We start from the raw sequence: 13,058 nt of genomic DNA, 5'->3' as shown, positions 1-13,058 counted from the left end.
GCCCTTCCGGGTCTGCGCGCGCATTCCCGCTAAGGCTCCACCCACTTTACGTGCACGTGATGCGTCATGTTACGTGTATTGTATAGGCTGTTGCTAAGCAACATAGTGTGTCCGGCAAATGCCGTTTGAACTGGAATAAAGTGAAAGAAGAGGCTGAATAATCATGACAGCTTTATGTCAGGGGACTGCTGTCTAAATGTGCATATAGTGAATGTTATTAAACATGTGTGGTTATAATCAAGAGTACAGTGTGTTCCATGTTATTGCAGAACATAAATAAAGATATAATGGATAACCTCGAGAATTTAAAGGTATATATACCTCAAGAGAAGTGTGATTAATGTAAGTGCTGCTCTAATGCAGATCATAATATCAGATATTGTCAATGGACATACTGGTGTAGATACCCCTAAAAAATTATCACCCGTGCAACTAACACCTGTTACAGTGTAGGGGTATGCAACCCTAGTCTCTGCACTGTAGATATGTGACAAAAAAATTATTAATACAAAATGAGTATCATAATAACCAATAAAATATTTCTCTATATGAAAAAAGACAAGTACCCGAGTACACTATAAATCACAAGGCCTATCATAATAATAGAAAACATATAATACACTGTAAAAAATTGGTACAAACTATAGGAGTTAAATAAATGCATACTGCAGGAGTTAAATAAATGCAAAATATGGGATGTTCTCATTTAGCCCTTTAGGAGCCATGGTATCCAACTGATGAATCCAAAATGCTTCTTTTTGGAGCAGCATCCGACCCCTGTTACCACCCCTTTTAGGGCAAGGTACATGGTCTATACTCACAAATTTGAGTGAGGATAATGGATGTGCTTTCTCCAGAAAATGTTTGGCCACCGGTTTGTCAGATTGGCCATCTCGATAGGCCAGCCTAATACTTGACCGGTGGCCACGTATGCGTTCACATATGGGGGTTTCCGTCTTACCCACATAAAAAAGCCCACAAGGGCACATGAGCTTATAGATGACATAGGGTGTCTTACAGGTAATGGTATACCTGATGTCATACATTTTATTAGTGTGGGGATGGCTAAACCTCTTAGATGGGATCATATGTCCGCAAGTCACACACCCAAGACATCGTACGCTGCCGCGTATGTTGGACTTCAATGTCTTAGTGTAACTGTCCACAGGATCTGTATGTACCAAAATGTCACGTAAGTTTTGATTTCTCCTGTAACAGATCATTGGCGGTTCCTTAAAAATCTTTGGCAATGAATCATCAGTTGAAACCATCTTCCAGTTGTCCTTAATTAGTGCTGTTACCTTGTCTGCAGAGTTATGAAACGTCAATGGGAACACCATACGTTGTGAGGAGTGAGCCTTATCCTTACTTGGGGCTAACCTGGCTTGGATGAGTGCTTCTTGCAGCACTCTATCTTCATACCCTCTATTCACAAACTTCTGGGTCATTGATTTCAGTTGTAACTCCGCTGTCTCCATGTTTGAGTTATTCCGTATAACCCTCTGATATTGCGCCTTGGGTATAGACTTTTTCAAGGCCCACGGGTGTGCACTCTGAGCATGCAACAGGGTGTTTCTGTCGGTTGGTTTTGAAAACAAAGTATACTCAACTCCATTTGTTCCATAGGATAATTCCAAATCCAAATATTGGACTGAATGTTCACTGATATTAGAAGTGAACCTGATTGGTGTAGATAATTGATTCAGTGAGTCCACCATGTTCTGAGCTTGATCTACCGTACCGTTCCAGATTATGAGGAGATCATCAATGTAGCGGTAGTACCCCATTATTGATCCTGCATATGGAGTGAGTATATGTTGTATTTCATACATATACATGTATGCATTCGCATATCTTGGTGCTACTGCCGAGCCCATGGAGGTTCCCGCTGTCTGTAGGTACCATTTATCTTCAAATCTGAAGTAATTATTATTCAAAATGAACAGTAATAGCTCCAGTGCAGCTTCTATAGGGGGGCCTTGATACAATGATGTATTGCATAGTACTTGCCGCATCGCCTCTACCCCATCTATGTGTGGGATGACTGTGTATAGATTGGATACATCCATGGTAATAAAAATCGGTATGGTATCTCCAAACTCCAATGCTCTGAGTTGTTGTAATAGAGACTGTGTGTCTTTGACACAGGTGTAAAGGGCTTCAACTGGATTTTTGAAAATAAAATCTAGCCACTGTGCAACGGGTTCAAGTATGCCATCTATGGCTGAGACTATGGGTCTCCCAGGTGGTTTCTGTGCATTTTTATGTATTTTAGGAATACTGTATATCACCGGAGTGCGGGGGTGGGTTTTGTTCAAAAATTGATATAGGTCTATATCTATGTATCCGGCCCTTAAAGACATATCCAATATGTCCACAAGTCTCTTTTGTATGTCTTCCGTGGGATCTCCCTGTAATTGAGTATACGTGTCATTGTCCATCAGCTGTTTTTTCAGATCCTCGGAGTAGTATCCATAGTCCATCAGGACGATACCACCTCCCTTATCCGCAGGACGGATGACTATTGTGGAGTCATTGGATAGTTCTCTAAGGAACTGGTAGATTCAGGACACGCTCCACCTTTGATCCGCACAGTACCAAACATACGATCAAAACTTTTTTATCTTCCACGGCTAAGATGTCCCAGGGAATTTTTGCATGCAGACTCAAACTACAGCACAATATTACCAAACAAGAGCGGTTGCTCCTTAGAGAACTATCCAATGACTCCACAATAGTCATCCGTCCTGCGGATAAGGGAGGTGGTATCGTCCTGATGGACTATGGATACTACTCCGAGGATCTGAAAAAACAGCTGATGGACAATGACACGTATACTCAATTACAGGGAGATCCCACGGAAGACATACAAAAGAGACTTGTGGACATATTGGATATGTCTTTAAGGGCCGGATACATAGATATAGACCTATATCAATTTTTGAACAAAACCCACCCCCGCACTCCGGTGATATACAGTATTCCTAAAATACATAAAAATGCACAGAAACCACCTGGGAGACCCATAGTCTCAGCCATAGATGGCATACTTGAACCCGTTGCACAGTGGCTAGATTTTATTTTCAAAAATCCAGTTGAAGCCCTTTACACCTGTGTCAAAGACACACAGTCTCTATTACAACAACTCAGAGCATTGGAGTTTGGAGATACCATACCGATTTTTATTACCATGGATGTATCCAATCTATACACAGTCATCCCACACATAGATGGGGTAGAGGCGATGCGGCAAGTACTATGCAATACATCATTGTATCAAGGCCCCCCTATAGAAGCTGCACTGGAGCTATTACTGTTCATTTTGAATAATAATTACTTCAGATTTGAAGATAAATGGTACCTACAGACAGCGGGAACCTCCATGGGCTCGGCAGTAGCACCAAGATATGCGAATGCATACATGTATATGTATGAAATACAACATATACTCACTCCATATGCAGGATCAATAATGGGGTACTACCGCTACATTGATGATCTCCTCATAATCTGGAACGGTACGGTAGATCAAGCTCAGAACATGGTGGACTCACTGAATCAATTATCTACACCAATCAGGTTCACTTCTAATATCAGTGAACATTCAGTCCAATATTTGGATTTGGAATTATCCTATGGAACAAATGGAGTTGAGTATACTTTGTTTTCAAAACCAACCGACAGAAACACCCTGTTGCATGCTCAGAGTGCACACCCGTGGGCCTTGAAAAAGTCTATACCCAAGGCGCAATATCAGAGGGTTATACGGAATAACTCAAACATGGAGACAGCGGAGTTACAACTGAAATCAATGACCCAGAAGTTTGTGAATAGAGGGTATGAAGATAGAGTGCTGCAAGAAGCACTCATCCAAGCCAGGTTAGCCCCAAGTAAGGATAAGGCTCACTCCTCACAACGTATGGTGTTCCCATTGACGTTTCATAACTCTGCAGACAAGGTAACAGCACTAATTAAGGACAACTGGAAGATGGTTTCAACTGATGATTCATTGCCAAAGATTTTTAAGGAACCGCCAATGATCTGTTACAGGAGAAATCAAAACTTACGTGACATTTTGGTACATACAGATCCTGTGGACAGTTACACTAAGACATTGAAGTCCAACATACGCGGCAGCGTACGATATCTTGGGTGTGTGACTTGCGGACATATGATCCCATCTAAGAGGTTTAGCCATCCCCACACTAATAAAATGTATGACATCAGGTATACCATTACCTGTAAGACACCCTATGTCATCTATAAGCTCATGTGCCCTTGTGGGCTTTTTTATGTGGGTAAGACGGAAACCCCCATATGTGAACGCATACGTGGCCACCGGTCAAGTATTAGGCTGGCCTATCGAGATGGCCAATCTGACAAACCGGTGGCCAAACATTTTCTGGAGAAAGCACATCCATTATCCTCACTCAAATTTGTGAGTATAGACCATGTACCTTGCCCTAAAAGGGGTGGTAACAGGGGTCGGATGCTGCTCCAAAAAGAAGCATTTTGGATTCATCAGTTGGATACCATGGCTCCTAAAGGGCTAAATGAGAACATCCCATATTTTGCATTTATTTAACTCCTGCAGTATGCATTTATTTAACTCCTATAGTTTGTACCAATTTTTTACAGTGTATTATATGTTTTCTATTATTATGATAGGCCTTGTGATTTATAGTGTACTCGGGTACTTGTCTTTTTTCATATAGAGAAATATTTTATTGGTTATTATGATACTCATTTTGTATTAATAATTTTTTTGTCACATATCTACAGTGCAGAGACTAGGGTTGCATACCCCTACACTGTAACAGGTGTTAGTTGCACGGGTGATAATTTTTTAGGGGTATCTACACCAGTATGTCCATTGACAATATCTGATATTATGATCTGCATTAGAGCAGCACTTACATTAATCACACTTCTCTTGAGGTATATATACCTTTAAATTCTCGAGGTTATCCATTATATCTTTATTTATGTTCTGCAATAACATGGAACACACTGTACTCTTGATTATAACCACACATGTTTAATAACATTCACTATATGCACATTTAGACAGCAGTCCCCTGACATAAAGCTGTCATGATTATTCAGCCTCTTCTTTCACTTTATTCCAGTTCAAACGGCATTTGCCGGACACACTATGTTGCTTAGCAACAGCTATACAATACACGTAACATGACGCATCACGTGCACGTAAAGTGGGTGGAGCCTTAGCGGGAATGCGCGCGCAGACCCGGAAGGGCTACTGCACACGGCTGAAACGGTTTCACTGCACCTGGGTGAGTTTTATCAATTAGATTTGCCTATATATTGTCGGTATTTTGCTTTTGTATTTATTGTTTGTTACCCTGAGGAAAGTCCCGAGCTGGGACTGAAACGTTGGTCTCTCTTTTAACTTTTTTTCAATAAAATTTGGATTTTTACAAGACCGGTGAGCGGCAGTCTTTTGCAGGAATATGTCGATTGGAGTTCATGCCAGGCACCCGGCGTATTGGATACACTACAAAGCGTGAGTGCGGGGGATTTTTCAAGTGTTTTATATATATATATATATATATATATATATATACACACACAAGTGTATTGTAATATTAACATATATAATTATATACACTGCTCAAAAAAATAAAGGGAACACAAAAATAACACATCCTAGATCTGAATGAATTAAATATGTTTCTGAAATACTTTGTTCTTTACATAGTTGAATGTGCTGACAACAAAATCACACAAAAATAAAAAAATGGAAATCAAAATTTCACACTCAAAATTAATTTGGAGTCACACTCAAAATTAAAGTGGAAAAACACACTACAGGCTAATCCAACTTTGATGTAATGTCCTTAAAACAAGTCAAAATGAGGCTCAGCAGTGTGTGGCCTCCACGTGCCTGTATGACCTCGTTACAATGCCTGTGCATGCTCCTGATGAGGTGGCAGATGGTCTCCTGAGGGATCTCCTCCCGGACCTGGACTAAAGCATCTGCCAACTCCTGGACAGTCTGTGGTGCAACTAGACGTTGCTGGATGAAGCGAGACATGATGTCCCAGATGTGCTCAATTGGATTCAGGTCTGGGGAACGGGCGGGCCAGTCCATAGCATCAATGCCTTTGTCTTGCAGGAACTGCTGACACACTCCAGTCACGTGAGGTCTAGCATTGTCTTGCATTAGGAGGAACCTAGGGCCACCCGCACCAGCATATGGTCTCACAAGGGGTCTGAGGATCTAATCTCGGTGCCTAATGGCAGTCAGGCTACCTCTGGCTAGCACATGGAGGGCTGTGTGCCCCCCCCAAAGAAATGCCACCCCACACCATTACTGTCCCACTGCCAAACCGGTCATGCTGGAGATGTTGCAGGCATCAGAACGTTCTCCATGGCGTCTCCAGACTCTGTCACGTCTGTCACTTGTGCTCAGTGTGAACCTGCTTTCATCTGTGAAGAGCTCAGGGTGCCAGTGGCAAATTTGCCAATCTTGGTGTTCTCTGAAAAATGCCAAATGTCCTGCACAGTGTTGGGCTGTAAGCACAACCCCCACCTGTGGTCGCCTGGCCCTCATACCACCCTCATGGAGTCTGTTTCTGACTATTTGAGCAGACACATGCACATTTGTGGCCTGCTGTAGATCATTTTGCAGGGCTCTGCCAGTGCTCCTCCTGTTTCTCCTTGCACAAAGGCGGAGGTAGCGGTCCTGCTGCTGGGTTGTTGCCCTCCTACGGCCTCCTCCACTTCTCCTGATGTACTGGCCTGTCTCCTGGTAGCGCCTCCATGCTCTGGACACTACGCTGACAGACACAGCAAACCTTCTTGCCACAGCTCGCATTGATGTGCCATCCTGGATGAGTTGAACTACCTGAGCTACTTGTGTGGGTTGTAGACTCTGTCTCATGCTACCACTAGAGTGAAAACACCGCCAGCAATGAGCAAGTGACCAAAACATCAGCCAGGAAACATAGGAACTGAGAAGTGGTCTGTGGTCACCACCTGCAGAACATCTCCTTTATTGGGGGTGTCTTGCTAATTGCCTATAATTTTCACCTGCTGTCTATCCCATTTGCACAACAGCATGTGAAATTGATTGTCACTCAGTGTTGCTTCCTATGTGGACAGTTTGATTTCACAGAAGTGTGATTGACTTGGAGTTAGATTGAGTTAGACTTGGAGTTAGATTGTGTTGTTTAAGTGTTCCTTTTTTTGAGCAGTGTATATATATTAATATCAAAATACATGTAGAATGATATTGATTATATATATATATATATATATATATAAAATATAAAATAAATACATTTGTAAATACGTAAAAAAATTAAATAAAAAGTAATAACAAATAAATAAAATTCTATATATGTGTAATTTCGTTCTAACTGTATTTTAATACATATATATATATATATATATATATATATATATATATATATATAGTTACATAGTTACATAGTTAGATAGCTGAAAAGAGACTTGCGTCCATCAAGTTCAGCCTTCCTCACACCTGTTTTTTGCTGTTGATCCAAAAAAAAAAAAAACCCAGTTTGAAGCACAATTTTGCAACAAGCTAGGACAAAAAATTCCTTCTTGACCCCAGAATGGCAGTCAGATTTATCCTTGAATCAAGCAGTTATTACCCTACATTGAAAGATTATATCCTTGAATATTCTGTCTTTGCAAGTATGCATCTAGTAGCTGTTTGAACATCTGTATGGACTCTGATAAAACCACTTCTTCAGGCAGAGAATTCCACATCCTGATTGCTCTTACAGTAAAAATCCTTTCTTTGCCTTAGACGAAATCTTCTTTCTTCCAGTCTAAACGCATGGCCTCGTGTCCTATGTAAAGTCCGGTTTGTGAATAGATTTCCACACAATGGTTTGTATTGGCCCCGAATATATTTGTATAATGTTATCATATCCCCTCTCAGGCGACGTTTTTCTAAACTAAATAGGTTTAAATTTGTTAACCTTTCTTCATAGCTGATATGTTCCATTCCTTTTATTAATTTTGTAGCCCGCCTCTGCACTTTTTCTATTTATTTATATATATATATATATATAGATATATCAATATCAATATCAAAATACACATAGAACGAAATAATATATATATCTATATAATACAATACACAAGATCCAACGCACTCACCTATCCACTAAACAGCAACTTCAATGTTGAAAGATTTTTTTTTTTTTTTAAATAATCTAGGCAAAAATAATGCGGTTTAGTTACATGATATGATCATACATTGCATAAACCTGCCACAGCGTCAATGTACCCCATCTTTGGCAGGTCCTACTCTAACAGCCTAATGTCCGCTCTTATGAGATTAACCCACTTAATTGGGGAAAAAATTCATCTGGGGATCTCTGCAGTACAAGGCTAAATAGGGCCCTGGGATGAGGCATCTGTGACAAGGAGGGGTGCAAAACCAAGGAGTTGGCTAGACTCCAATACATTATATGATCATACATTGCATAAGCCTGCCACAACGTCAATGTACCCCATCTTTTGCAGGTCCTACTCTAACAGCCTAATGTCTGCTCTTATGAGATTAACCCACTTACTTGGGGAAAAAATTCCATCTGGGGCTCTCTGCAGTACAAGACTAAAGGCCCTGGGATGAGGCACCTGTGACAGGGAGGGGTGCATAGACATATATAAGTATATATGTATATATCACCATATATATACCTATATATAAATACAAATATTTTTTTGAAAATTATATATATATATATATATATATATATATATATATATATATATATATATATACACACACACACATATATATGCAATATAAGAACTTTTGCATTCCTACCTCCAGCCAATGATACCGGATGCTCAGCCACACTGTGATATAGAAAACTAACGATTGCCGGCACTCCTGGATTTCCAACATCAGAAATATTTTATTGTCAAGTCGACGTTTCAGTCCCTAATCTGGGACTTTCATCAGGACACACAAAGACACACACGTATATGTATATATATATATGTATATATAAAATTCTACGTATATATTTATGTAATAATTTTACATAATTAGGTCATTTTATTAATTACAATTTGCGGGACCTGCCTAAAAACCCAGACTGAAAGTCCAGGGAATTTAATTTGCTAGCACTATATTTAACCCTGTAACTTTCCAAGACACCATAAAACCTGTACATAGGGGGTACTATTTTACTCGGTAGACTTTGCTGAACACAAATATTAGTGTTTCCATACAGTAAAATGTATTACAACTATAATATCGTCAGTGAAAGTAATTTTTTTTGCATTTTTCACACACAAATGGCACTTACACGGACAATATAATTGTTGTGATACGTTTTACTATTTTGAAACACTAATATTTGTGTTCAGCGAAGTCTCCTGAGTATAACAGTACCCCTCATGTACAGGGTTTATGGTGTTTTCAAAAGTTACAGAGTCAAATAAAAGGCTTTGGAGTTCAAATTAGTTTTTTTGCATTTTTCACACACAAACAAATATTAACACTAACTTTGGCCAGTGTCTGTGCCCAAGTGGCTAATAAAAAAGACTGGACATACCCCATTTGCAATACCTTGGGTTGTCTACTTTTGCAAATGGTGTGACATCATGGGGGTAATTCTCATTTCTTGGCTACCATACGGTCTCCAAGTCAACGTAACCAATCTGGCGAATTTCAATGTGAAAAAACTGAAAAATGTAACATGCTATATTTGACCATGTAACTTCCTACAACACCATAAAACCTGTACATATGGGGTACTGTTTTACATGTGAGACATTTCTGAATAGAAATATGTGTATTTTTTTGCAGTAAAAGCAAACAGTATGACATTCACAGTTAGAATGTCACGTAGAACTAAACATTTTTTTTTTAAAAAACTTATTTTCTCCCACTTTTTAATATTTTATTCATATTAAATTATGTTTCATAGCTAAATATTTGATGTTAAATGAAAACCCTGCTTTCCCTGAATAAAATTATATATAATAAGTGTGGGTGCACATAATATGGAAGAGGCGAATTGCGCCATAACAGACATATAGTGCAAATTAAAGTTTTTGTTTATGTTTTGTTTTGATCACAACATGTGCATTTGGCTCAGTCCTTAAGGGGTTAAACATTGCAAGAAAGGGTCAGCGCTTAATAAAGTTACAAATAAAATTGGATTTAGGGCAGCATGCCTAAGGATAGAGAGGGGTTCCCTCCTAGTACCCCACAATTAGCAGAAAGAAAAGGAGAAAGAGAATAAGGTTGCGCCCAAAATATATAAAATATACAAAAATATGTATAGTAAAATAATGTGTCTAAGATAAAATATCCAGTAAATATATCAAATACAGATAAAAAGTAATAAAAAAAGTCTTTGATGTGATAAAAATGTTCTTGAAGGATTTCTTATCGTTCCAGAGGTATATGCAAGACACAAGGGAAAACAATGGAACTCCAATGGTGTAGTAAATAATACAGAATTGAATATGAAAATAGATGGGATATGTGTATTTAGCGTGAAGTGAAATGATCCTCACTTCTAGGGCATAGGTGGTATGTAATTATCCTCAGTTATTTTCACTGATGATAATTCCAAAACCTGAGCAGAATGCTCTCCACTGCTGATCTCACCTCCTGTAACCTCCGATCCAGTACCAGCACTTTATTTAGTCTACCTCAATACAAAAAGAAAGCAGCCCGATCCTCCTTTTCCTACAGAGCTCTGCAATTATGGAACAACCTCCCGCACACTTTCAAATCTTTCCCAGGCCTAAAATCCTTTAAGAGATCCCTCTCTACATATCTCAAAACAGAATGCACCTGTCATGGTTGATAATATATTTCCTACCTGTTCTATGTTAAATGTTGTATATATTGTCTATTATAATATTGTTTTTGTATTTTATTGTACCCTATCGTATCAATGCAATGTTTTGTGGACTCAGGACATTATTTATTGATCTGAGAGATTTAAATTAAGAGCAATTATGCACACAAGTATAGTCTAACCACTTTAAAAGACATAACACACAAATTAGCATATGCAGAAATCTTTAGTGTTTTAGGTGTCCAAGCCTACTAGTTTTGCATCAGTTTTCTAAAAAGCAGCCTCTCATGTTTCTGTGAAGATAGCCACTAATAGAAAAAAGTGTTCTCTGTCCCCACTCTTGTATCATAGAGATGTCAAAAGATTTACCTGACATGACCTCATCGGAGATGATGAATATTTGTATAAGTGAACTGGCCACATCAAGCAGCTAATCTTGGGGTGCTTTTATGTCTTGTTCCAAACCCTAAGAAACTGAAGTGCATAAGGTCACTTTATTAGGAATAGTGGAGTAGGTGCATATCACTGTCTATTTTGCTCTTATCTCTTTTTCAAGTGGTTTGCGTGGCCACATTCTTACAAATTTTGCAATATGTCCTGAAGGAGCCCATTCCGCAGTGTGCAAGTGGGTTCAAATAGTGGGTGGTCAGCTTTGTCTAGCAATTGAGTTGGGTTCTTCTTCAGATGTTGATGAGTAGTGGATCCATGGGAAGCCTGGTCAGGTTTCCCCAGCACAATCCCTTTGAAAAATTGAGTGGGTGTGTAATTCTTGCCCTGTTCTTGGAAAGGACACTCCTCGTCAGAATATCATACACAATATTCAGTAAAAACTGCTAAGTCACAGGATGTAGAGCCTTCAAGGTCCATATCTTTCAAAATAGATGAGGGGTGTAAAATCTTTGGAGTTTTTGCCGATGCCTTGTCTTTACTGTAATCCTTCCAGGGTCGCTTACGTGATACATATTCCCTCATTCGAGTCTGAGTCATGAGGGTTAGTTGGGAGAGGAACAGAATTAAAGGTAGTTTGTAGACTTGGAGAGTCACCAAAGCTTTTGGTATTCTGAAATTGCCAAAGGTTTCGGTATTCTAAAATAGCAGAAACAAACCATGCCTTCAATTCCTTGGACAAAGCAATATTTTGGTTATAAGCCATAATTGTGCTAATAACTAAACAGCTAGTATATAGGTTTATTGGGGTCAAAACAAAATTGAATATACACACCTTGGGGGTCACCCTGATTAAGAGATATTTAAGAGCAAAATATAGGCCATGGGAGAGATAATTTATAGTAATAAAGGGCCACATGAGTTTGGGGATGACACAATACAAAAGTGGGATTACTCAAGGGGTAAGGTGGTCACCCAATACAATAGTGGGGATCACCCATATCCTAAGTTAACCCAGGATCACCTAGAGTAATCAACTAGTGGGGGTCATCCACTAGGAGTAGTTATGATAAAGCAGTGGAAACAATGGTGTCTTGCACAGGAAGGTTGGCCTAGATCCCAGCAAACACCAATGAGGAACATATAGTAGAGAAAAAACAAAACAAACACCTGCAATATATAATGGAAAAACTAATATAATCCCTATGATTCAATGTAAGCACAAGATAAAGCAGAGCAATACATTTGGCTAAAGTATAGACCTGTACTCACAAGATAAATTATATGTAGGTTGATACAGGTGCAGAGGAATAACTAAGGGGGGTACACTATGCACGCTATATGGGAAGTGACAAAATGGCACCAAGACAGAGAGGTGGTCACTGGCACTTGAAATTTATATGAACATAGAATAGGCTCATAAACTGGATTAGACTCACCTTGGAGGCCAAAAGCAAAGAGATGAATGTGGAGAGTCTTATTGCATTATGGTCTATCTTGTGTGTATTCTAAAAAAAACAACAAATTATGTTCTTACAGTTTCTTTGGGAAGTTATTTGGTAAAGAAAGTAAACCAAATATGAAGCCTCCTGCATTGACATAAAATTCAACTATACCCAGATAGAAAATGAGATGGGGAGCATTGTGATATGATGTGAAAAGTTTCATCAATACATCTATGAGCACAAAAAAACAGTGATCACAAACCACTTGTATATCTAGTGGAAAATATGCTTTCAGCTCCACCAAGGCTGCAAAGAATGCTCTTAAGCCTTCAAAAACATAATGAAACTGTAGTATATGTACCAGGACCAAAACAATATAAAGGAAACAGACTTGGAGAAG

Source organism: Pelobates fuscus, chromosome 1, assembly GCF_036172605.1.
Source record: "Pelobates fuscus isolate aPelFus1 chromosome 1, aPelFus1.pri, whole genome shotgun sequence".
Taxonomy (NCBI): Eukaryota; Metazoa; Chordata; class Amphibia; order Anura; family Pelobatidae; genus Pelobates; species Pelobates fuscus.
This window is presented reverse-complemented; position numbering follows the sequence as displayed.